The sequence below is a fragment of the Moschus berezovskii genome, chromosome 17 (assembly GCF_049115385.1).
Source record: "Moschus berezovskii isolate FMDL1 chromosome 17, NW_MosBer_1.0, whole genome shotgun sequence".
Lineage (NCBI taxonomy): Eukaryota > Metazoa > Chordata > Mammalia > Artiodactyla > Moschidae > Moschus > Moschus berezovskii.
This window is the reverse complement of record NC_142476.1, coordinates 2,918,186-2,922,989: the sequence shown is the minus strand read 5'-3', so window position 1 is coordinate 2,922,989 and position 4,804 is coordinate 2,918,186. Positions and strand designations below refer to the sequence as shown.

Here is a 4,804-nt window from a genome sequence, read left to right as displayed (position 1 = left end):
AGAGACTTATTTTTGTAGAAAGGTGACGAAGTACTAAAAGTTTACAAATGAGACAGTTTAGACCTGCTATGCAGTTATATAAACACGATAATGTAATAGCTAAACAAGGAAACTTCTTTGTTAAACCTGTGTGAATTTGACAAACCTTGTTTGTAATTTGTAGAAGAATATTAAATATTTTGCTTTTTTATATTTTAATCGAGGTTGATATCAAACCATTTATCACTGTTGCAAATAATATCATTGTACAGGTAAATTTGCTCTTGTGATTTTTAAAATAATAGTAGAGATAGTATATTACAAATATCAATATATAAAATATATATATAAATCCAAGTCCATAACACAATATTTATGATATCTGAATGTCATAATTCTTTATTGTTCTTTAGTCTCTAAGTTATGTCCAACTATTTGCCACCCCAGGCCCAACAGGCTACTCTATCCATGGAATTTTCCTGGCAAAAATATTGGAGTGGGTTGACATTTTCTTCTCCAAGGGATCTTCCCTACCCAAGATTCTCTACCACTGAACCATCTGGGAAGCACACCAAAATACCTAAATCTAGAAAAAATAAAAGTCAGACCTACATCCCAATTTTCATGAATCAACAATGCACACACATAGAACTCCACTCTTTGAATATTCTAAAAGAACAGAGGAGATATTTGTGACATTGTATATAACAAATTGCATTCCAGTCCCCTATAATGGAAAGAGCATCTTTTTTGGGTGTTAGTTCTAAAAGGTCTTGTAGGTCTTCATAGAACCGTTCAACCTTGGCTTCTTCAGCATTACTGGTTGGGGCATAGACTTGGATTACTGTAATATTGAATGGTTTTCCTTGGAAACGAACAGAAATCATTCTGTCATTTTTAAGATTGCATCCAAGTACTGCATTTTGGACTCTTTTGTTCACCATGATGGCTACTCCATTTCTTCTAAGGGATTCCTGCCCACAGTAGTAGATATAATGGTCATCTGAGTTAAATTCACCCATACCAGTCCATTTTAGTTCACTGATTCCTAGAATGTCGATGTTCACTCTTATCATCTCCTGTTTGACCACTTCCAATTTGCCTTGATTCATGGATTTAACATTCCAGGTTCCTATGCAATATTGCTCTTTACAGCATCGGACCTTGCTTCTATCAGCAGTCACATCCACAGCTGGGTATTTGTTTCGCTTTGGCTCCATCCCTTTATTCTTTCTGAAGTTATTTCTCCACTGATCTCCAGTAGCATACTGGGCACCTACTGACCTGGGGAATTCCTCATTCAGTATCCTATCATTTTGCCTTCTGATACTGTTCATGGGGTTCTCAAGGCAAGTATACTGAAGTGGTTTGCCATTCCCTTCTCCAGTGGACCACATCCTGTCAGACCTCTCCACCATGACCCATCCGTCTTGGGTGGCCCCACATGGCATGGCTTAGTTTCATTGAGTTAGACAGGGCTGTGGTCCATATGATCAGATCAACTAGTTTTTTGTTATTATGATTTCAGTGTGTCTGCCCTCTAATGCCCACTCCCAATACCTACCGTTTTATTTGGGTTTCTCTTACCTTGGTCATGGAATAGTTCTTCACAGCTGCTCCAGCAAAGTGCAGCCGCTGTAGTCCCTTGGACTGCAAAGAGATCCAACCAGTCCATTCTAAAGGAGATCAATCCTGTGTGTTCATTGGAAGGACTGATGCTGAAGCTGAAACTCCAATACTTTGGCCACCTCATGCGACGAGTTGACTCACTGGAAAAGAGTCTGATGCTAGGAGGGATTGGGGGTGGATGGAGATGGGGACGACAGAGAATGAGATGGCTGGATGGCATCACCGACTCGATGGACGTGAGTTTGAGTGAACTCCGGGAGTTGGTGATGGACAGGGAAGCCTGGCGTGCTGTGATTCGTGGGGTCGCAGAGAGTCGGACACGACTGAGCGACTGAACTGAACTGATATAACAAATTATTGTATAGAATTTAAGACTGGGACAGGGAATTCAAGAAACATCAACTCCTTTAAACCAGAGAGAGGTAGATTTCAGAAATATTCAAGAAGAATAGGGATCAAATAAAACAATAAATCAATATTGCAGTTTCCGGGGGATTGGGATAGAGGCGTCATTAATATGTGAATCCTTCTGCATATATGGGACCAAGGACATAGGAGTAATTTTACCAAACATCTTGCATATCTGATCTATTGGTGAGTAGATCATGTAGATTCTAGTTAATTACAGCAGAATTACTCATGCAGGAAATCATACTGCCTTTCTTGCCTCAGTGTCACCTCTCTTAGCAAGCTGCTGCTGCTGCTGCTGAATCACTTCAGTCATGTCCGACTCTGTGAGACCCCTTAGACGGAAGCCCACCAGGCTCCCCCGTCCCTGGGATTCTCTAGGCAAGAACACTGGAGTGGGTTGCAATTTCCTTCTCCAATGTGTGAAAGTGAAAAGTGAAAGTGAAGTCGCTAAGTCGTGTCTGACCCTTAGCGACCCCATGGACTGCAGCCTACCAGGCTCCTCCATCCATGGGATTTTCTAGGCAAGAGTACTGGAGTGGCTTGCCATTGCCTTCTCCGGTCTTAGCAAGAGCTCTATGATAAGTCTCAAACATTCTTCATAATGTTCCCTGAGCAACAGCAAGTGTTAGGGGAGCAGGGTCAGCCCTGGAGTATTCCTAACTGCGCTCTCCAGCATATAATTTACGTAGACATTTTCATCTTCTTCTGCAGTTCCCTCCCTGCTCTGATTAACTGATACTTGTTACTGGATACTGGGCTTCCCTGGCGGTTCAGTGGTAAAGGATCTGCCTGCCAATGCAGGAGACCGGGGTTCAATGCTTGGATAGGGAGGATCCCCTAAGAAAGAAATGGAAACCCACTCCAGTATTCTTACCTGGAAAATCCCATGGACAGGGAAGCCTGGTGTCTTACAGTCCATGGGATCACAAAAGAGTCAGACATGACTTAGCAACTAAACAACAACAACAACAATAAGAATGTATACTGGATAGGGAAAAACAAACAAGCAAACTATGGGGACACAGTAGCATGTTATATCCAGGAAAATGGAATAGCTCTGCCTGTTCCATAATTGTGCATGATGAGGAAATAACAAAGGGACACATCCATTATTTACACCACTCATTAACTATATTTCTCTATTTCAGGATAAAACAATATTTCTGCAATATTGAAAAGAGCAACAATCTTGTCAGAATATGTGGGTTATCTGGACCAATTAATTTAAGAATCACTGCCTCAGATACATACTAATAAGGCTGATGTGGTAATAATTTAGATGAAAGAATGCCACAAATGGTACAGTGCTATGCAAATGTAAGTGATATCATTATTATTATTGATTGATTTATATTAAAATAGATACATTTTCAGGGAGTCAGTTTGCCTCACATAGTCCTAGCATTATCTCTCTTCTTAATTACTGAAATACAGAAAGGACCCACAACTAAAACACTAAGATGATGTTATCCTCCACTTCCATCTACTTTTTCATAACCAGGGATTCCCAGATGTGAGTGATGACTGCTGAGAACTTCCCTGTGTTTCCTGAGTTTGTACTGTTAAGGATTTCTAGCAGATGGGATGTACAGCAGTCACTCTTCATTCTCTTCCAGCTGGTTTACGGCATAACTGTGGTTGCCAATGCAGGGATGGTCCTGCTGATCAACATTGACCCTAGCACACACCCGTGGATCATTTCCTGAGCAATATGTCCTTCTGTGATGCTCGCTGCTCCTCCACTGTCTCTCCCAGTATGCTGACTGATTTCTTATCTGAGCTAAAGAAGATTTCATTTAATTTGTGTGCCTTTCAGATGTTTCGGGACCTTTGCAGATGTGAAATGTCTCTTGTTGACTATCATGGCTTATGATCATTTTGTGGCCATTTGTAATCCACTTCTTTATATAGTTGTCATGTCCAGGAGATTTTGTACCCAGCTTGTAGTTTTTGTGTACTTAGAAGCTTTGATCTATCCAACCGTTTTTAGCTGTTGCACAACTCAGTTGTCATTCTGCAATTCCAATGTCATCAATCATTTTTTCTGTAACTTCCCACTCTTATTAGCCTTGTTTTCCTCAGATGCAACCTTCAATGAGATTGTGATGTTCCCTTATAGCAGCTGTGTTCTGGGTTGCAGTATCATTGTCTTCCTCTCCTACAGCTACATCATAGCAACCATCCTTAGAATAAACTCAGCCAAGGGGAGATGCAAAGCCTTCTCTACATGTGCCTCCCAGTTAACAACTGTGGCTATATTTTATGGCACGCTCCTACTCATGATCTAAGATCCAGCTCCAGTTACTTTGTGGACACAGACAAAATGGCCTATGTCTTCCACACAGTTTTCATCCCAATGTTAAATCCACTGATCTACAGTTTAAGAAACAAGGATGTGAAAACTGCACTGAAAAGAGCAATTGGCAATAAATTACGTTTTTACCCAAAATGATTTATTAAAAGATTCTGATAGCTAATGTTCAGGTACTTTGACGTTGAGTCTGGCAATCTCACCAATACAACTTCTAGATATTTTCCATCACTTATCTTTATGCCTAAAATGAATGTGGGGGTCAGAAATTATTTATCTTCATTGTCTCTCTAAACTAAGAAAGAATAGTAATGGGTTCACTTTGCTATTTTTTAGAAAAGATACATTATATCTCTTCTCTGTTCATGTGTATGCTTCAGAGAGATATCATGGGCAGAGCAATCCTTCTTCCCACACCAATTCAACTTATGGTCCAAATATTCCAAAAACTTTTTTAAAACAATGGGATTAATA

At 40.3% G+C, this 4,804-nt stretch overlaps 1 pseudogene; it reads left to right on the top strand.

Annotated features, from left to right (window-relative positions):
- Window positions 1–3,539: 3,539 nt before the first annotated feature.
- Window positions 3,540–4,471, top strand: LOC129551021 (olfactory receptor 5AR1-like; annotated as a pseudogene).
- Window positions 4,472–4,804: the final 333 nt, after the last annotated feature.